The 22,228-nt window shown below is 45.0% G+C and overlaps 2 long non-coding RNA genes across 2 annotated transcripts in view; both read left to right on the forward strand.

Annotated features, from left to right (window-relative positions):
* Window positions 1-22,228, forward strand: part of LOC307224692 — a 331,699-nt gene that overhangs the window by 304,503 nt on the left and 4,968 nt on the right. The window contains exon 2 of the long non-coding RNA XR_013842688.1: window positions 17,888-18,037. This is a non-coding gene — a long non-coding RNA (uncharacterized lncRNA). The remainder of the gene's footprint in view (window positions 1-17,887; window positions 18,038-22,228) is intronic.
* On the forward strand, window positions 4,766-17,386 carry LOC307224691. Its single transcript, XR_013842687.1, has 3 exons — window positions 4,766-5,158; window positions 5,989-6,553; window positions 17,268-17,386. It is a non-coding gene; the product is annotated as an uncharacterized lncRNA (long non-coding RNA).

Raw genomic sequence — 22,228 nt, forward strand, 5'->3', positions numbered from 1 at the left:
CCATCATATCTACTACTGTGGGCAAGAAACCCATAAAAGAAATGGAGTGGCCCTCATAGTCAACAAAAGAGTGGCGAAAGCTGTACTGAGATGCAATCTCAAAAATGATAGAATGATCTTGATACGAATCCAAGGCAGATCTCTTAACATCGCAGTAATCCAAGTTTATGCACCAACCACTGGTGCTGAAGAAACTGAAACTGACCAATTCTACAAAGACTCACAATACCTTATAGAAATGACACCAAAGAAGGATGTTCTTCTCATTATAGGGGATTGGAATGCTAAAGTAGGGAGTCAAGAGATAAAAGGAACAACTGGCAAGGTTGGCCTTGGAGTTCAAAACGAAGCAGGGCAAAGGCTAATAGAGTTCTGCCAAGAGAACAAGCTGGTCATCACAAACACTCTTTTCCAACAACACAAGAGACAACTCTACACATGGACATCACCAGATAGGCAGCATCAAAATCAGATTGATTATATTCTCTGCAGCCAAAGATGGAGAAGCTCTATACAGTCTGCAAAAACAAGACCTGGAGCTGACTGTGGCTCAGATCATCAGCTTCTTATAGCAAAATTCAAGCTGAAACTGAATAAAGTAGGAAAAACCACTGGGCTGGTAAGATACAATCTAAATCAAATCCCTTATGAATACACAGTGGAAGTGAGGAACAGGTTTAAGGATTTAGATTTGGTGGACAGAGTGCCTGAAGAACTATGGATGGAGGCTCGTAACATTATACAGGAGGCAGCAACGAAAACCATCCCAATGAAAAGGAAATGCAAGAAAGCAAAGTAGCTGTCCAACGAGGCCTTACAAATAGCAGGGGAGAGAAGGCAAGCAAAATACGAGGGAGATAATGAAAGATACAAGAAATTGAATGTAGATTTCCAAAAAATAGCAAGGAGAGACAAGAAGGCCTTCTTAAATGAGCAATGCAAAGAAATAGAGGAAAACAATAGAATGGGAAAAACCAGAGATCTGTTCAAGAAAATTGGAGATATGAAAGGAACATTTCGTACAAAGATTACCATAATAAAGGACAAAAGTGGTAAGGACCTAACAGAAGCAGAAGACATCAAGAAGAGGCGGCAAGAATACACAGAGGAATTATACCAGAAAGATATGGATGTCTCGCACACCCCAGGTAGTGTGGTTGCTGACCTTGAGCCAGACATCCTGGAGAGTGAAGTCAAATGGGCCTTAGAAAGCACTGCTAATAACAAGGCCAGAGGAAGTGATGATATACCAGCTGAACTATTTAAAATTTTAAAAGATGATGCTGTGAAGGTGCTACACTCAATATGCCAGCAAATTTGGAAAACTCAGCAGTGGCCAGAGGATTGGAGAAGATCAGTCTACATCCCAATTCCAAAGAAGGGCAGTGCCAAAGAATGCTCCAACTACCGCACAATTGCACTCATTTCACACGCTAGCAAGGTTATGCTTAAAATTCTACAAGGCAGGCTTAAGCAGTATGTGGACCGAGAACTCCCAGAAGTGCAAGCTGGATTTCGAAGGGGCAGAGGAACCAGAGACCATATTGCAAACATGCGCTGGATTATGGAGAAAGCTAGAGAGTTCCAGAAATAGAAGGGGAAGAAATGGAGGCAGTGAGAGATTTTACTTTCTTGGGCTCCATGATCACTGCAGATGGTGACAGCAGTCACGAAATTAAAAGACACCTGCTTCTTGGGAGAAAAGCAATGACAAAACTAGACAGCATCTTAAAAAGCAGAGACATCACCTTGCCAACAAAGGTCCGTATAGTTAAAGCTATGGTTTTCCCAGTAGTGATGTATGGAAGTGAGAGCTGGACCATAAAGAAGGCTGATTGCCAAAGAACTAATGCTTTTGAATTATGGTGCTGGAGGAGACTCTTGAGAGTCCCATGAACTGCAAGAAGATCAAACCTCTCCATTCTGAAGGAAATCAGCCCTGAGTGCTCACTGGAAGGACAGATCCTGAAGCTGAGACTCCAACACTTTGGCCGCCTCATGAGAAGAGAAGACTCCCTGGAAAAGACCCTGATGTTGGGAAAGATTGAGGGCACAAGGAGAAGGGGATGACAGAGGACGAGATGGTTGGACAGTGTTCTCGAAACTACAAACATGAGTTTGACCAAACTGCGGGAGGCAGTGGAAGACAGGAGTGCCTGGCGTGCTCTGGTCCATGGGGTCATGAAGAGTCAGACACAACTAAACAACAGAAGAAGAAGAAGAAGAAGAAGAAGAAGAAGAAGAAGAAGAAGAAGAAGAAGAAGAAGAAGAAGAAGAAGAAGAAGAAGAAGCTCTAAGCCAGAGGTCTACTGCTTTGGGGAAAGGTTGCAGCATCTGAGACTTTTGAGTTTAGAAAAAATGCAAGTAAGAGCTTAGTCACACTTACCTTTTGCCCCACGGTTCCATAGCTGTCAACCTTCCCTTGCTTGTGGGAAATTCCCTTATTCCAGCGTGGTTTCCCGCTGCTTCCCACTACTATCCCGGATTGTTAGATATCCTGTCGACTGTCCCTGGGACAGGTGAGGCTGCTGATCCCTTATTTTCAAATCTGAAAGTTGACAGCTATGCCGTTCCCGTGCTAAAATGCTCCATGTCTGTGTGTGTGTGTGTTGGTGGTAGGGTTTTTTTTGTCCTGAACTTTTTAATCACTGTTTAAGGCTGATTCAGAGCAATTGTCAATTTGGGTTATCATTTTACCTGTTTTAAACAATATGCTCTTTTAATTATCTTGCTCATTGTAGGTTTTTACTATGAATGTTTTAATATTTTGATGAAATTGATTTCCTATACATTTTTATTTGGGGTAATTTTTATTATTTTTTACAATTGGTTGTATACTTGTTAGTTTGCAGCTGGCTTTTACTTGTTTCTGAGCTGCCTTGGTATTTCTTGAGAATAAAGGTGGAATATATATATAAGTGTGTGTGTGTGTGTGTGTGCGCGCGCGCGTGTGTGTGTGTGTGTATAGTAAACTACATTGTTACAAAAGTTGTGTGCCACCTCCAAACTGTGCCAAGTTATAGCAAAATTTGAGGGGGTTCCAGACACTTACTCAAGGTTGTAAAGGTAAAGGTAAAGGTACCCCTGCCCGTACGGGCCAGTCTTGACAGACTCTGGGGTTGTGCGCCCATCTCACTTAAGAGGCCAGGGGCCAGCGCTGTCCGGAGACACTTCCGGGTCACGTGGCCAGCGTGACATCGCTGCTCTGGCGAGCCAGAGCCGCACACGGAAACGCCGTTTACCTTCCCGCTGGTAAGCGGTCCCTATTTATCTACTTGCACCCGGAGGTGCTTTCAAACTGCTAGGTTGGCAGGCGCTGGGACCGAGCAGCGGGAGCGCACCGCGCCGCAGGGATTCGAACCGCCGACCTTTCGATCGGCAAGCCCTAGGCGCTGAGGCTTTAACCCACAGCGCCACCTGCGTCCCACTCAAGGTTGTATTTCCACTGAAATAAAGGCACAGAGGAGACTGTTGTGACTTCAAGAATATAGTTTATTTTACACATATTTACAACCTGGGTGCAGATGGAGGGAGTGCAGAGTTTACAGCATTCACATCTCAAGAGGGGCTTGTTCTCAAAAGCAGCTCAACACAGGCTTTCCTAGTGCCATCTCTGTGCCTCTGCCCAAGCTTGTCTCTAGCCAGCCCACATGGCATCAGTACCCCACATGGAGTTCTCCCCACTTCTTGCTTCTCCTTCCCAGAAACCCTTGCCAAGCAACTCCTTCACTTTTGTCTGCTATTCTATTCCAAGGCTAGTTTTAAAAGGTGACAATTTTCCTGTAACCTACTGTCATCGCTCAGCGCTACCTTGGCAACCTCTGTTTGCACAAACCCATCAACACCTTTTGCCAGGCTTAGTGGGTTCTATCCCACTATTCTGGCCTGGAAAGGAAGTTTAGCCTGTATTTTTCCACTGGTTTGGCATCTTCTCTTCAATATTCCAAATGTCAACTAAATTCAACCCTTTTATTAATTTATAACATTCACTAACTACCATATTTTTCCATGTATAACATGTCCCCGTGTATTAAGACGCCCCCTATTTTGGGGGACTCAAAATTAAGAAAATGGGGGGAGATTGCCCCCATGTATAAGACTACCCGACTTTTCCACATTATTTTTAAGTTAAAAAAAACCTAGTCTTATACACAGAAAAGCACGGTGATTAATTTAATTTATAACATTCACCAATTATGGATGCCCTTACAACCCCAAACTCTGTTATCCCAGCTCTGTAGCAATGTATTTTGGAAAAATGCTTTGTCCATTTGGCTTCTACTTGAGAAATTGGCAGCACACTTTGCACTAGCATTCCCAAGGTGGGGCACCAGTCTTTGTCAACTTTTGGATGCCGGCCGCCATTTTGATTGGAGATGGCAGACCAAAATACGATTTTGGATTAAATTTGCCCATTTTTGGCATAGGTTTAGCTGCCTCTTGAGGTAACATTGCCAAATTTGGCACAAATTGGGAGTGGCAGAATGTGTCTATGTTCAAGTGGCAGGCACCATTTTGAAGCAGGATGCTAGTTGACCAACACATTTTTAACCCATTATTCTAATTGATGAATTGACCAAAAGCTGCAGTACTTGTGAAAGTGCACTGAATTTAAGAGAATCTGTTACATTATTGAAGCCATTAAAGCCATTAAATATATATACTTCATGTCACAAATGTCGAAGCTGCTAAGGTCACCAAGTCTGATTCCAGGCATGGTGGCCCCAGGCACATAGTTTTCAAACCTTTAGTAACCTTTAGTTGCCAGGTTCATTTTCTCCATCACTATCGCTTGGGAAAAGATCAGGGAATTGCATAGGCGTCTTTCCTCGAGATGAAGGGCTATTGGGCATATTTCGATATTGTGTTCCGGGCTATAATGTCCTTATGTTTTGAATTGAGATCTCAGTCTTTATACTCAATAATTTCCTCTTCAGTACTTCTAATTCTTCTAATTCTAAACTCATGGGTTTATTTCCTCCTTCGTGCAGGTAGTGTTTCTTATTGGTGTTTGCTTTGGTTCTCTGCCAGGGACCGGCTGCCTCACTGTCTCTTCCTTGAAAACCCTTATCAGGTGAAGAAGGCGAGACTGCCATAAAATGTTTTTCATCTCCATAAGTCGAGATGGAAGAGCTGGTGTTCTAAAAGTCATAAATAGGTGTGTCAGGGGCTCAGGAGCAGAGGCACAGGGGAGAGAGGAAATGGAGAGCGAAGGGGAAGAATCTGAGGGCAGCGTAGGGGAGTATGAAAGTGGCCCGAGAGATTCCATGAGCTTCTCCAGCGAATCAGAAGATTCCCAGAGGGGGGCGCCGATGGCCAAGGCAAGGGGGGTCCCAGGGGAGACACACCAGAAGCAAGGGGCCAGCGGGGACTCCCAAAGCAGCAGCGGGAGATCAGGACCAGTTCCTCCACCAGAGCGTAGTGGGGGGGAAGAGTCCCATGTATCAGGGCCAGCTTCTCCTCCAGCAGGGAGAGAAGATGAATCAGGGCTGGCCACGCCTCCATCGCAGAGTGAGGGAACGGAGAGGAAGTCAGGTCCAGCTAGCCTCTCCGAAGGGGGAAGCAGTGACAGGAGCAGTGTAACGGTCAGGAGGAAGGTTGCCGGTTGGGCGCGCGCGCCAAGTTCAAATGTACAGGCGCGCGGCACAGCAGAAAACCCAGATGGGGAACCAGGTCCTAAAGCCCGCCGGAGGCAGGGGGAAGACTCAGGGGACTCAGCGTCAGAAGAGTCTAGAAAGGGCAAGACCCCAGCGGACAGGCGGACCCAGAGGAGGAAAGAGCAAAGGAAGAGGTGGAGCAAGGCTAGAGTCTTAAACTGGTGTCTGGGGGGAGGAGATTCAGACGGAGCTTCAGCGGTCTAGAGTTTAAGACGTAGAGCTGCGCGCCGCGGCTTTGAAATCGAAACTGCACTTCAATAAAGACTTTTATATATAACAACGGACTGGCGTTGGTCCTTTGGGAGCTGGGACCTCGGGCAGCTCTGACAAGGTGTGTGATGTTTCTTATGCTGGGCAGGAAATGGAAATTTTTCAGATCTACTTTTTGGTAATGGCAGTTCAAAAGCTGAGATAAGGACATCATAATTAACCTGCGATTCATCCACCTGTACTCATTTCGATGAATCTCAAGCATTATCTGGTTCACTTGGAGGACTTGGCAAGGCTTTATTTCATCCATGACTTCTATTGACAGTTCGCTGGCATAGTTGTGTCTAATCCTCCTTTTAGCCCTTTGGGCATTTATAAAGGGAGGGCAATTATCCAAGTATTCCTCTATATTAGTTATTTTGCTGAAAATTTCATTCAGTCTTTGAAGAACTAAGACCATAATTTCTGCTGACATCATATAAATCTCTTGGTAAGGGTATAAATCTGGAATCTGCTGGAAACAAGTTCCTCTATTTGTCTTGTTCTAAAGACATGGGTGGGTCAGCATTTGGGATGGGGGGATCCCTCCTACTGTTTTCTGGGTGAAATCATCTCCTTCCCTCCTTGAAAGGGGGGAGGGGTCAGATCATCTCCTTCCTTCTTAGAGGGGGGAGGGTTCCTGTTACGTTGTGGGTGAACATATCAGACGACACAGTGATTCTTCAAACAGCTCTTGTTTATTCAGAGGCAGAACAGAACTGAACTGAAGAGCTCAGTCAGCCTGCTTATATAGAGCTCCAGAACAATGTAACTGTAGCAACTTTCTAAAACTATCCAATCACTGAACGTCACTGTCAATCCTTCATTTGCATACAAACTATCCAATCACTGAACGTCACTTTCGATCCTTCATTTGCATAACTATCTACAGTATCCCCCTGCTGGCCCAGGGTGAGAACTTCAGTACATAACACCCCTCCCCACCAAGATAAGGTGTTAGTTACAATCGTAATGGTTTCCGAGACTTCCGGTTGGCGCCGGCGCTAATGGCGGCTCGCTCTCCGTTCTCCGGAGAGAGAGCTGCTCCGCGAGTTCGGGTCTGACCGCTACGGCGAAGCGGGGACCCCTAAAATCACAGGCGCGGAAGCCTGTGAGCAAGGAGACTCGGTGGGCATCGTTTGCGCCCCCTTTTACTGCGAAAGAGCCTTTTTAAAGGCTCCGGAGGAGCATCGGGGGAGCGCAGAGCTGAGAGTCGCTACCCAGCTCGTGGAGTGAAGCCGCATCGCCATTAGCGGAGAGCGCCGACTTCTTCCTGTTATTTGGACTGAAAGAGATTCCCGTGAGTAGGATTGGCAACCCTTTCGGGACTTTAAATTTAACTTCTTTAAAAATTTGGCCGAAAGTGGGGACGGTAAACAAAGGAAGTCTGCCTTCCCCAGATTGCATGACTGCTAAAGCAACGGACTTGGTAAGCTGCAATTGACATCTTTTAAGAAAAATTTTAAAAAAAGGGATTAACCCCAGCATTGACTTAAGTCCCCCCCCCCTAGGGAGCAGGAACGGGGGGGGTGAAAAAGAAAGGAAACCTGCAGGGAAACTTTTTAAGGGACAATCTACCGCAGACTCTGTCTCTGGGAACGGACTGCCTGAGTGAAACACTTTGACAGGGAGCTGTCAAAGACATTGCAAAGAGGAGACTTTATTTGATACAATCTATTGAGACTTTGTAAAAATTATACGGTTGCAACTAAAAAGACTGAGAGAAGTTTTTAGTAACTTTTCCCTCTGAGGGTTTTTGGATTCATTGTTTCTTTGCTATATTGAAGATCTCAGCTCCCTCTAGAGGGCTGGAAGTAACAGTTGCAACACGATTGTTAACAATAAAGTCACTGGATTTTTCCATTCAAACCTGTTCCTGTGAGAACGACCTTGGGACATGAGCGGCCCTGGAGATGAGATAGCAACAAGATCCAAGTCTAAAGCAGCACATAAGAAAAGGGGCTCCTTATCAGGACTATTGCCAACAGGCCCAGGTGGACAGGAAAAGGGAATAAGTGCATTCATGGAGTCAGTGACGCAGGCATTATTGAAGATAAATGAATCTCTAGAAAGATTGAACAAACAGAGTACAGAAAATACTAAGCAACTGGCAGACCTAACGGCAAAATTGGATTTAAACACGAAGAGCGTAACGTCTAACACACAGATTATACAACAGTTGGTAGAGGAGAACGCCACAATAAGGAAAATTGCAGAAGAGGCTAAATCTACTGCGGAATCCACACAGGAAAATTTAGTTCCTGTTTGTAGGAGGCTTGACCAGCATGAGGCGACCCTCTCTTTATGGGACATGCAGCGTAAGGAGAAGAATTTAAGACTTAGGTTGGTTCCTGAGAGTGAAGGGGACAACCTAGTGGACTTTCTCACAAAAGAAATTTCAGACTTTTGGCAGGAAAACCTAGAGGGAACAGAATTTGAGATTAAAACCGCCTTCAGATTGGGTAGAAGGCAAGTCAGGAAGATCCCAAGGGACTGCCTGATTACATTGAGGTCGAAAGAGGAGAGAGACAAGATACTTAGTTTGCATTATCAGAAAACACTCCAGATTCAAAACGTCTCTGTGCAAATTTACAGGGATATCCCAAAATATATTTTGGAGGTGAGAACTCAGTTCAAGACTTTGGTGGACCTGCTGAAGAAGAACAACATACCTTTCAGGTGGGAATTTCCACAGGGTTTGTCTTTCAACTTCAGAGGAAAGAAAGTCAAGATAAAAACTGTACAAGATAAAGAACAGTTCCTACATAAACACGGAGAAGACCTGGTGAAAGGGGTCCTCAACTCAACTGCAGACACAGACTTGGGGAATTTGACATTTGGACTCAAATCACCAACGGACGAAGAACAGCTGCAGGGTGCAGTTGGAGGTAACTAACCAACAATGTCTCTGAGAATTTTAACTTGGAACTGTAATGGACTGAACCTTCCCAGAAAAAGGCGTGAGGTCTTTCACATTTTGAAGAAAGAACAATTGGATCTGATTTGTCTACAAGAAACCCACGTGACAAGAGCACAGAGAAGATTACTTATAAATAAAAGATTGGGACAAGAATTTATCTCATCAGATAAAGTTAAGAAAAGAGGAGTGGTGATATACGCAAAAGAGAAATTGGCTCCAAGACAGATTTTCAAAGATGAACAGGGCAGAATCTTGGCAATTGAGATACAGATTCAAGGAGAAAAAATCTTGATATTTGGAATTTATGCACCAAATGAAGGGAAGGCAGAATTTTATAAGAAATTACATGAGACATTAACAAATTATCTGGATTATAAGGTGATCTTATTAGGCGATATGAACGGGGTCGTCTCTACAAACATGGACAAAGCACAAAGACAGGTGATCTCCAAGGACGGGAGACTACCTAAGACTTTTTTTGAAATGACTGACAACTTGGACCTGATCGACATTTGGAGAACAAGAAATCCCCTCGAGAGGGAGGGAACATTCTTTTCAGAATCACAGATGACCTGGACAAGAATAGATCAAATATGGATTACTAGTGGGATGGCTCCTAAGATAAAGAAAGTGGAAATCTGCCCAAAGACATGCTCCGACCATAATGCAGTAAAGATGGAAATGAAAACCCAAAGTCACATGAGATCTTGAGACAAATCAAATTGTACCAGAAGCAATATATGGAATTGATGAACCAGGAGATTGAATGGAAAATTAAACGAATGAGACAAAAGACATTTGAATCGGCAGATAAATGTGGGAAACTCCTGTCATGGCAATTGAAGAAGAGACTGAAATTGAACACAGTTACAAGCTTGGAGGTAGATGGAAAGAATATTTCGAAACCAAATGAGATCAGCAACTGCTTTCAGAGCTATTTCAGAAGATTGTATGCACAAGGGCCGGAAAACGAAAGAGACATTGAAGAATTTCTTAAGAAATATGGATTACAAAAAATTTCGCAACAAAGTATGGCGTTTTTAAATGAGAAAATAACTGAACAAGAAATTGAGGGTGCCATTCAAAACATGCAACTGGGGAAATCTCCAGGGCCAGATGGACTAACCTCCAGATATTACAAAGCCTTGAAAGATTGGATAATCCAGCCACTTAAGGAGGTTTGTAACGAGATATTAGAGGGGAAAAGGGCACCTGAGACGTGGAAAGAAGCCTTCATCACACTTATACCAAAGACTGAGGTTGATAAAAAACAGATCAAAAACTACCGCCCTATATCACTACTTAATGTGGATTACAAAATTTTTGCAGACATTTTGGCAAAAAGATTAAAGAAGGTGCTGGTGGAGGAGATACATAAAGACCAGGCAGGCTTTCTCCCGGGTAGGCATATATCTACTAATGTAAGGAATATAATTGACATTATAGAAATGTTGACAGTGAACATTAATACGAAGGCAGTTTTAATTTTTGTGGACGCGGAGAAAGCCTTTGACAATATATCTTGGAAATTTATGAAAAAGAATCTCCATGGGATGGGGGTAGGCCAAAGGTTTGAAAATGGTATAAGTGCAATCTATTCTGAGCAGAAGGCGAAGTTAATTGTAAATAATGTGGTTATGGATGAATTACCTATAGAAAAAGGGACACGTCAGGGGTGCCCAATATCCCCATTACTTTTTATATCGGTCCTGGAGGTCCTGTTAAATATGATTAGGGGAGATCAGCTGGTAAAAGGGATTCAGGTCGGAGCCAGACATTACAAATTAAAAGCTTTTGCAGATGATTTAGTACTGACCTTGCAAGAGCCAGACACTAGTACCAAAAGAGCTTTGGAATTAATTCAAATATTTGGCCAGGTCGCAGGATTTAAGTTGAATAAACAAAAAACCAAGGTACTGGAAAAGAACCTAACAAATGTTGAAAGGGAAAGATTCCAAGAGGAAACTGGGTTAGTGGTGGCAAAGAGTGTAAAATACCTGGGGATTAACATGACATCTAAGAATGTGAACTTATTTAAGGACAACTATGACAAGTGCTGGACTGAGATAAAGAAAGATTTAGAAATATGGTCAAACCTGAAGCTTTCCTTGTTAGGTCGAATTGCTGTGATCAAAATGAATGTATTGCCTAGAATGTTATTTTTGTTTCAGACATTACAAATTGTTGATAAACTGGACTGTTTCAAGAAGTGGCAGAAAGACATATCTAAATTTGTCTGGCAGGGCAAAAAGCCCAGAATTAAGTTTAAGATACTTACTGACTCTAAAGAAAGAGGGGGGTTTGCCCTGCCGGACTTAAGACTTTACTATGAATCGGCAGCTTTCTGCTGGTTAAAAGATTGGCTACTTCTTGAAAATGCAGACATTCTAGATTTGGAAGGATTTGATAATAATTTTGGTTGGCATGCATATATCTGGTATGACAAGGTTAAAGTGTATAAGGGTTTCAAAAATCACATTGTCAGGAAAGCACTATATAATGTATGGATACGGTATAAAGATTTATTGGAAAACAGAACTCCCAGGTGGCTTTCACCTATGGAGGCTAAGGAGGTAAAGAAACTTAATATGACAACCAATTGGCCGAAATATTCTGAGATTTTAGAACAAGAAGGTGGTGAATTTAAATTACAAAGTTATGAGAAAGTAAAGTCCAAGGTACGAGATTGGCTCCATTATTTTCAAATAATGGAGGCTTTCAAACAAGACAGGAAAATTGGTTTCCAGGTGGAGAAATCGAAATTAGAAACAGAATTGTTAGAACCCAATACTAAGAATCTATCAAGAATGTACAACTTGCTGTTGAAGTGGAATACAATAGATGAGACAGTGAAGTCTGCTATGGTTAAATGGGCACAGGACATAGGTCATGACATTATGTTTGCTGACTGGGAGCAGTTATGGACCACAGGTATTAAATTTACGGCATGCAATGCCTTACGAGAAAACATAATGAAAATGATTTATAGGTGGTACATGACCCCAGTCAAGCTTGCGAAGATTTATCATTTGCCCAATAACAAATGCTGGAAATGTAAAGAGACTGAGGGTACCTTTTTCCACCTTTGGTGGACCTGCCCAAAGATTAAGGCCTTCTGGGAAATGATTTATAATGAAATTAAGAAAGTGCTTAAGTGCACCTTTAACAAGAAACCAGAGGCATTTCTCTTGGGTATGGTCGGCCAGTTGGTGCCGAAGAAGGATAAGAATTTCTTTTTGTACGCTACTACGGCAGCAAGGATTCTTCTAGCAAAGTATTGGAAGACACAAGAGCTACCCACGCTGGAGGAATGGCAGGCGAAAGTGATTGACTTTATGGGACTGGCAGAAATGACCGGCAGAATCCGCGACCAAGAGAAAGAGACTGTGGAAGAAGATTGGAAGAAATTTAAGATGTATCTTAAGAATTATTATAAAACTGAGGAGTGTTAAAATGCTGAGGGAAAAGAAGACGTAGAATTGCAGCGATAATTGGGTTTAAAATTTAGGGTGGAATAGAGAAAGAGGACGAATTTATATTTAATTGGGCAAGATAGGTTGCTGAATAATGGTACTAAACTAAGGATGCAAAAAGGGAAAGGTATGGGGAAGTCCGGGAAAAGAGGGTTATGAAAATAAGGTTATGAAAATATGAGTTTTTTGTTTGTCTGTTTTTTGTTGTTTTTTGTTTCTGTTAAAAAATTGGAAATTAATAAAAATCTTTATAAAAAAAAAAAATACAATCGTAATGGTTTCCTTATATACAGCACTACACGTAATGGTTCAATTTAGGCATAAAAGCATATCGGTTACATTTCAATCGGTTACATTTCACATACTTAGACCAACAGTGATACATGTCCAACAACATAGTCCTTTAAATAAGTTGGGCGCTTGGAAACTCTGCCAGACCGCCGGGGACTGGTAGCCAAGTCCGGGGGGCCACCCAATTCTTGCTGAGGCTGTGGTGCGACCCTAGGTGGCATTGAAACCAAGTCCCCTGGATCCACTGCTGTGGGTGGAACCTCCACAAGTGGAGTTGGCGGAATGTCAGGCACAGCAGTGGTCTGAGTTTGTGGTAAGTCTGGCAGACCCTCTGAAGTGGCTTGGTTCGGTTCCATGCTGGCAGTTTGCGAGAGAGGTGTAGGTGGAGCCTCACCATCTGTAAGTGTCTGTTCCGGAGCCACAAGCGCAGTTGGGGGCACCACGGTAGTGTCCAAGTCCCCAACCCTGCGCCTAAGCTGGTCTATGTGCTGGCGCCACAAGCGTCCATCTTCGAGTGCCACCTGGTATGAGCGAGGTCCAGTGACTCCCACTACTGTGGCTGGCACCCAAGGAATGTCCCCCACAAAGTTCCGGGCAAAGACCTGGTTTCCTAGAACAAATGGCACAGCCTGGGGGTTCATCCACAGCAAAGTCTGGGTGCAGCCAGTCAAGCGGGGACCTGAGGCAGCAGCCCATAAGCAGTTCGGCTGAACTCCATCCTGTGGCTGCATGAGGGGTGATGTGTTGCACGAACAAGTATTCAGCAACCTGCTCATGCCAGTCTCCCCAGTCCAAGAGCACCAGTGCCTCTTTTGCCGAGCGCACCATTCTCTCTGCTTGCCCGTTGCTGGATGGATGAAATGGTGCTGTTAGGGCATGGCAGATGCTCAGTCCCAAAAGGTACCGCTCAAAAGTGCCTGACGTGAACTGTGGTCCGTTGTCGGAGACAAGGACATCAGGACACCCATGCGTCGCAGAGGCCTCGCAGCACCTGGATGACGGCCTTGTTAGTGGTGGAGGGCATCAGGGCCACCTCTAGCCATTTGGAATAGGCGTCCACCACTACCATAAAGGTCCGGCCACGAAAGGGGCCGGCCAGATCGATGTGCACCCTCGACCAGGTTGTCTTGGGCGTTTCCCAGGTGTGTCCCTTAGCTGCCAATGGCGCAGGCCTTGATTCTTGGCACGCTTGACAGGCGGAAACCCAGGCAGTGATGGCATCGTCCATGTTAGGCCACCAGACGTAACACCGAGCCAACGCCTTCATTTTGACAATTCCCGGGTGGCCAACGTGCAGAGCCTCCAGGACACGTTGACGGAGTCTTTGGGGAATCAAGACGCGGTCTCCCCACAGCAGACAGCCACGATGAGCTGAGAGTTCATGTTGTCTGGTTGCAAAGGGCTGGAATTCCAATGCAAAAGGCCCTTGTGGCCACCCCCTCCACACCCAGTTGAGCACACGGCTGATGGTGCGATCCTGGGCAGATGCGGAGGCCACAGTGGCAGCCGATACAGGCACTGCCGGAAGATCCTCAGTCAGGAGGAGCGATGAAGCAGGAGCCGGGTCTTCCACAAACGCTGGAAGAGGGCAACGGCTGAGGGCGTCAGCATGGCCCATCGATTTCCCCGGGTGATGGACGAGCCGGTAGTGGTAGGCAGCCAGGAAAACAGTCCATTGCAGCATGCGCAGCAAGAGGACTGGTGGAGTTGGATGATCACTGGCGAGGAGGCCCAGGAGCGGCTTGTGGTTAGTGATGAGGTCAAACGTCCTGCCGTAGAGGTATTTGTGGAACCTCTTCACTCCAGCCACAAGTGCCAGTGCCTCCTTGTCGAGCTGGCTGTAATTCCGTTCAGTCAGAGATAGCGTCCTTGAAAAGTAGGCGAGCGGTGCTTCTCTTCCGTCTGGAAAACGGTGACTAAGGACAGTACCAATGCCAAAAGGTGAGGCGTCGCAGGCAAGGACCAGTGGCCTGGCTTTACTGTACTGTACCAGCACACTGTCCAATGAAAGGAGAGCCTTGACCACGTTGAAGGCCACCGTCTCCCGATGACCCCAGGACCAAGGTGTCTTTGTGCTGAGGAGTCGGTGAAGAGGCTCAGCCACTGTGGCTTTGTGGGGCAGGAACATGTTATAAAAGTTCAGCAGTCCCAGGAACGCCTGCAACTCCGTCTTGTTCTTTGGGATGGGGGCCTGCTGGATAGCGCGGATCTTGGATGTGGTCAGGTGAAGGCCGGAGGCGTCGATAAGATAGCCCAGGAACTCCACCTGTGGAACGGCGATCTGGCACTTCTCCCTCTTTACCTTGAGCCCGGCCTCCTGGAACCTGGTCAGCACGGCACGGAGGCACTCAAACAGCTGCTGGTGTGAGTCTGCGGACACCAAGATGTCATCAAAATACGGTACCACGCCCCTGCAGGACATCTCTATAAGACTTTGGAAGATGCCAGGAGCCACACTCACCCCAAACTGCAACCGGTGGCAACGGAATGCCCCTCGGTGGGTGACGATCGTCTGGGCTTCAGCAGTGGCATCATCAATGGACAATTGTTGATAGGCTTGGGCAAGGTCCAGCTTAGCAAAGACCTTACCCTCACCCAGGGAATGCAGCAGGTGTTGGACAACAGGAACCAGATAAGTGTGCTGCTGAAGTGCCTTGTTGATCGTGCACTTGTAGTCAGCCCAGATTCTCACTGACCTGTCTGGCTTGACAGGCGTGATGATGGGGGTTTCCCACTTGGCGTGGTCAATCGACTCCAAAACTCCTTGGGCGATCAGCTTGTCCAGTTGTTCGTCCACCTTAGCCTTGAGAGCAAAGGGAACCCAGCGTGGCTTTAGCTTGATGGGGGCGACTTGTGGATCAAGGCTAAAGGAGATGAGCGTACCTGTATATTGCCCCAAAGTGCCATCGAAAACCTCAGCAAAGTCTTTGACCTCAGTCTCTGCGTTAGAGATGCAATTGATGCCGGTGACTTCCAGGCTGAGGGCATCAAACCAGTCTAGCCCTAGGAGGCTTGGCCACTGACCTTCGACCACCACCAGTCGGAGCAGGCCCGAAAAATCCTTGAATACGATCCGGAACTGGCCAACGCCTACCACGGGAATGTCGTTTCCCTGGTAGTCTCTCAGGTGTACACGGTGAGAGTCAAGTTGCCTTTTGGACACTCAGGGTGCTCCAAGACATGATGAACAGGGAAAACCCGGTGTCGATCTCCATGTCACATGGAGCTCCTTCAATGAGCACCGTAACGTTCAGCTTGCGTCGCGTAGGCGAGTCAGTTTGGCCAATCGTGGTTCCAGACAGGCAGCGGCAGTTGGTGAGAGCAAAACAGCTTTCCTTGGCAGACTGGAGTGAAGACTTGAACTTGCGAGTCGGTGAAAGGGGGGTGTCAGACGGAGCTGATCGGCAGACCTTAGCGATGTGACCCCTTCTGGAACACTTCCGACAGATGGCATCTCTGAATCGACACTTGGTACGGGAATGGTTGCCTCCACAGCCGGCACATTCCGATTGGCCCTTGGACTTCTTTTAGAACTTCCTGCACTCCCGCTTTGTCTGGTGCACGTCATCGTCTTCACCGGAGGATGCCTCATCACTGCTGGCCTCTTCATGATGCACTGGAACTGGCTTCCTAGCAAGACGCTGGCTGCTGGCCTTATGGATCTCCTGGGCGGAGTGTTTGGCAGCTTCTGAGGCCATGGCCTCCTCAATGACTTTCTGCAGCGTGAGGTCTGGCTTGGCGAGGAGATGCCGTTGCAGATGGATATCCCAGACCCCACAGACGATTCGATCCATCAGGGTGTCGTCTAAGTCTCGGAACTCACAGTGCATTGCAGCTTGTTGGAGGGCGGCAGTGTAGTTGTTAATTGACTCCCCCTCTGCCTGGTTCCGGTGGTAGAATGCATGGCGGGCAGCAATCTTGGACGGCTTTGGCGTGTAGTGGTTGCGGAGCTTCTCTTTAATCGTGTCCCATGGTGTTGCCTGGACTGCTTCAGGCGCAACCAATGCTCGGGCCGTCTCAAACACCTCAGGCCCACAGAGGTTGAGGAATAGGCCCCGCTTCCGTTCCTTTGATACTTCTGTCAGCTTGTTGGCTTGGAGGTAGCAGTCGAACCAAGCGAGGTAGGAGTCCCATGATTCAGAGGCTGGCGCAAATGGCGGTAGAGGCACAAGTGAAGCCATGATTCTGATGCCGGTGTGGAGGGCGATGGATGGAACATAGTGCTCTAGCCAGAACAGTCAGCTCTGAATTGGTTCTGTTCAGTGATTTCGCTCAGTGATTTCGCTCAGTGATTCAGCTCAGTGATTCAGCTCATTTCAGAGGGTGGCCGCATCTGGCTGTGGTCTGATGTCCATCGATCCCATCCTCATCACCAGTGTTACATTGTGGACGAGCATATCAGACGACACAGCGATTCTTCAAACAGCTCTTGTTTATTCCGAGGCAGAACTGAACTGAACTGAAGAGCTCAGTCAGCCTGCTTATATAGAGCTCCAGAACAATGTAACTGTAGCAACTTTCTAAAACTATCCAATCACTGAACGTCACTTTCGATCGTTCATTTGCATACAAACTATCCAATCACTGAACATCACTTTCGATCCTTCATTTGCATAACTATACAGTATCCCCCTGCTGGCCCAGGGTGAGAACTTCAGTACATAACAGTTCCCCTAGCAACATTACTCACAGTTTGCTCTGTTTCAGAGCTAGGAATGAGGGTGTTGGCTTTCTGCCACTTCTCTGCATTGGAGGAATTGTGAGTCCCAATTATGGTGTTTTGGCTCAATGCCTCGTTTTTTTCCTTCTAGCAGGCATAATTAGCAGCGGACTGAGCTCCCGTTGCTTGGTCCCTGCTCCTGCCAACCTAGCAGTTCAAAAGCATGTCAAAGTGCAAGTAGATAAATAGGTACCGCTCCGGCGGGAAGGTAAACGGTGTTTCTGTGCGCTGCTCTAGTTTGCCAGATGCGGCTTAGTCATGCTGGCCACATGACCCGGAAGCTGTACACTGGCTCCATCGGCCAATAAAGCGAGATGAGCGCGCAATCTCAGAGTCGGCCACGACTGGGCCGAATGGTCAGGGGTCCCTTTACCTTTTGTCAGATCAAGGCCAGGTCTTATGTTCAATGGATGAAAGCTGTGCGTTTGTTGCAAAGACTGCAATCTATCTTCTTTAGCTTTCCTTGTTACGCTCAATCGAGTTGAGCCATAAAACAGTAGATAATAAAACAGTAAAACAATAAACCATTAGGCTAAAAGCAAAGGAAACAAAATGACAACTAAAAATATAAACATAGGGTCAGAAGATGGCTAAAACCTAATTAAAAGCTTAATTGAAGGTGGGAGGTTCTGGCTAGGCTGCTACCTCCGTCGCCATTTTGGCTCACAAATGTTTGTTTGCAGCTGCTGCTGTTGTTTTTTATTGTTGATGTTGCTGCTGTGCACGTGTCCTAGTGAGGCATCTAATCATAGCCTGCATTTTTATTAAGGCTTGATCAGGGCCTGTATTTTAAAATGAGCTTAAAGATTTTCAAAATGTTTCATGCCAGGCAGAAGACCAGCTGCCTAAGTACTTTGGCAAGATGTTTATCCTCCTGGACAAGGGTGCCCCCTGATTTATAGCAGAAAACAATTCTCAAAGTCGTAAAAAGGGAATTACAGGCTGAGAGCCAAGGTTACACTGACCCTACATATTACAGAAGATAAAAAAAAACAGAGAAAAACATAAATTAAGAGTTGGTAAATAGTAAAATAAAACCATGTGCCTCCCATTAAACTAGAGCCATATTTTCCTAAGGTTAAAAGGTCAAGAGCAAATGGAAAAAAGCAACTGGCTTGGCTGGAGAAGGGAGGTGTAAATAGAAGAAGAGGTTTTCTTCCTATTTTATTTTGAGGCTGTAAACCTTCCTTTTATACTTTGAGAAGGTTTATTCTTCTAAAAAGCTATCTATGATAATGTATGAAATATATTGGCTTAAATGTAATTATGCAAAGGATTTAAGAAATGTTGGATTCTTATTTCATATAGTTGTAAGAGTTGTAAGAGTGTATCTTTTGTGATTGGTTCTAGCAAACAGCCAATAGGAATTTCAACCAGGCTGATTGGACAGAGGCAGCCACAGGAGGAGCAAGGGGGCTGGGTTAAGGAAATATATTTTTTTATATATTTTTATATATATAATTTTTATTATTTTTCCAATTTTAAGACAAAACAACATACAAACATCAACAAACAAAAACAAACACACAGATATAATTTCATAACCTCATTTTCATAAGCCTTCTTTCTCGGACTTCCCCATACCTCACCCTTTTTGCATCCATATTTTACAATTTTTCAGCAACCCCTTACTCCAATTAATTAAAACTTATTATCTTTCTCAATTTCATCTTATTTCAACAAACAATTTCCGCTGCAATTCTGTATCTTCCTTTCCCTTGACATTTTAGCACTCATCAATATTGTAACAGTTCTTAAGATAAGCTTTAAACTTCTTCCAGTCTTCCTCCACCGTCTCTTTCTCTTGGTCACGGATTCTGCCAGTCATTTCTGCCAATCCCATAAAGTCAATCACTTTCGTCTGCCATTCTTCCAGTGTGGGGAGTTCTTGTGTCTTCGAATACTTTGCTAGAAGGATCCTTGCTGCTGTAGTGGCGTACATAAAAAAAGTCCTATCCTTCCTTGACACCAATTGGCCGACCATGCCCAAGAGAAATGCCTCTGGTTTCTTGTGAAAGGTACATTTCAGTACCTTCTTAATTTCATTATAGATCATTTCCCAAAAGGCTTTAATCTTTGGGCAGGTCCACCAAAGGTGAAAGAAGGTACCTTCAGTCTCATTACATTTCCAGCATTTATTATTGGGCAGATGATAAATCTTCGCAAGCTTGACTGGGGTCATGTACCACCTATAAATCATTTTCATAATATTTTCTCTTAAGGCATTGCATGCCGTGAATTTGATACCGGTTGTCCATAACTGTTCCCAGTCAGCAAACATAATGTCATGACCAATGTCCTGTGCCCATTTAATCATGGCTGATTTAACTGTCTCATCTATTGTATTCCACTTCAGCAACAGATTATACATTCTTGATACATTCTTAGTATTGGGTTCTAACAATTCTCTTTCCAATTTCGATTTCTCCACCTGGAAGCCAATTTTCCTGTCTTGTTTAAAGGTTTCCATTATTTGGTAATAATGAAGCCAATCTCGTACCTTGGGCTTTAATTTCTCAAAACTCTGTAGTTTAAACTCACCGCTTTCTTGTTCTAAAATTTCAGAATATTTTGGCCATTTAGATTCCATGTTAAGTTTCTTCACCTCCTTAGCCTCCATAGGTGATAACCACCTAGGAGTTTTATTTTCCAACAAATCCTTGTATCGAATCCAAACATTATATAATGCTTTCCTAACAATATGGTTTTTAAAACCCTTGTGAACTTTAACCTTGTCATACCATAAATATGCATGCCAGCCAAACCTATTATCAAATCCTTCCAAATCCAGAATATCTGCATTCTCAAGAAGTAGCCACTCTTTCAACCAGCAGAAAGCTGCCGATTCATAGTACAGTCTCAAATCCGGCAGGGCAAACCCCCCTCTTTCTTTTGCATCAGTAAGTATCTTAAATTTTATTCTGGGCTTTTTGCCCTGCCAGATAAATTTAGATATATCTTTCTGCCACTTCTTGAAACAATCTAGGTTATCCACAATTTGTAATGTCTGAAACAAAAATAACATTCTAGGCAGTACATTCATTTTGATCACTGCAATTCGGCCTAACAAGGAAAGCTTCAGATTCGACCATATTTCTAGATCTTTCTTTACCTCTGTCCAACATTTATCATAGTTGTTGTGAGAGCTGCCTCTAGGTCCCAGCTCACAGAGGACCAACGCTAGGCTGTAGTAATGTACAAAAGTCTTTATTGAAGTTCAGTTTCCATTTCAAAGCCACAGTGTGCAGCCCTACGTCTTAAACCCTAGATCGGCGAAGTCCCGTCTGAGTCTCCTCCCCTATGACACCAGTTTAAGATCCTAGCCCTGCTCCACCTTTTACGCTGCTCTCTCCTCCTCTGGGTCCTCCTGCCCGCTGGGGCATTGCCCTTTCTGGACTCTTCCGACGCTGAGTCGCTTAGCCTCCCTCCGGCGGGCTTTAGGACCCGGTTCCCAATCCTCATTCTCTGCTGTCCCACGCTCCTGTACATTTGAACTTGCCTCTCGCGCCAGCCCAGTGACCTTTCTCCTAACCGTTACACTACTTCAGTCACTGCTTCCCTCTTCCGGGACACTGGGCGGATCTGACCTCTCCTCCGTTGTCCGACTTTCTGATGGAGGCGTGGTCAGCCCTGCCTTATCTTCTCTCCCTGGTGGGGAATGCACTGGCCCTGATCCTTGGGACTCTTCCCCCCCACTCTGCTCTGGTGGGGAAGCTGGTCCTGATTTCCAGCTACTGCTCTGGGAGTCCCTGCTGCCCCCTTGCTCCTGGGGCGTTCCCCTTGGGAACCCCCTACCCCTGGCCACTGGCGCCCCCTTCTGTGAATCTTCCGATTCGCTGGAGAGGCTCATGCAATCCCTCGGTCCACTGTCCTCTTCTCCTACGCTCCCCTCGGATTCTTCCCCTTCGCTCTCCATCTCCTCTCTTCCCTGTGCCTCTGCTCCTGAGCCCCTGACAGTTGTCTTTAAATAAATTCACATTTTTAGATGTCATGTTAATCCCCAAATATTTTACTTTCTTTGCCACCATTAACCCAGTTTCGTTTTCGAATCTCTCTCTTTCAGCATTTGTTAAGTTTTTTTCCAGAACTTTAGTTTTTTGTTTGTTCAACTTGAATCCTGCCACCTGACCAAAGAATTGAATTAACTCTAAAACTCTTTTTGTACTAGTATCTGGCTCTTGTAAAGTCAATACTAGGTCATCTGCAAATGCCTTCAATTTATAGTGTTTAGTTCCGACCTGAACTCTTTTTACCAGCTGGTCCCCCCTAATCATGTTCAACAAAACCTCCAGGACTGATATAAAAAGTAATGGGGATATCGGGCACCCCTGCCGTGTCCCTTTTTCTATGGAAAGTTCATCAGTAACCACGTTATTTACAATTAGCTTAGCCTTTTGTTCAGAATATATTGCACTTATACCATTTTCAAACCTTTGACCTACCCCCATCCCATGGAGATTCTTCTTCATGAACTTCCAAGAGATATTATCTAAGGCTTTCTCCGCGTCCACAAAAATTAGGACTGCCTTCGTATTAATATTTACAGTTAGCAGTTCCATAATGTCAATTATGTTCCTTACATTATCTGATAAGTGTCTTCCTGGGAGAAAGCCTGCCTGGTCCTTATGAATCTCCTCCATTAACACCCTCTTCAGTCTTTTTGCTAAAATGTCAGCAAATATTTTGTAATCCACATTAAGTAATGATATAGGGCGGTAGTTCTTGATCTGTTTTTTTCAGTTTCAGTCTTTGGTATAAGTGTGATGAAAGCTTCTTTCCACGATTCAGGTGCCTTTTCCCCCTCTAATATTTCATTACAAACCTCCTTAAGCGGCTGTATTAACCATTCTTTCAATGCTTTATAATATCTGGAGGTTAGTCCATCTGGCCCTGGAGATTTCCCTAGTTGCATGTTTTG

The sequence above is a fragment of the Podarcis cretensis genome, assembly GCF_951804945.1.
Source record: "Podarcis cretensis genome assembly, chromosome: 9".
Taxonomy (NCBI): Eukaryota; Metazoa; Chordata; class Lepidosauria; order Squamata; family Lacertidae; genus Podarcis; species Podarcis cretensis.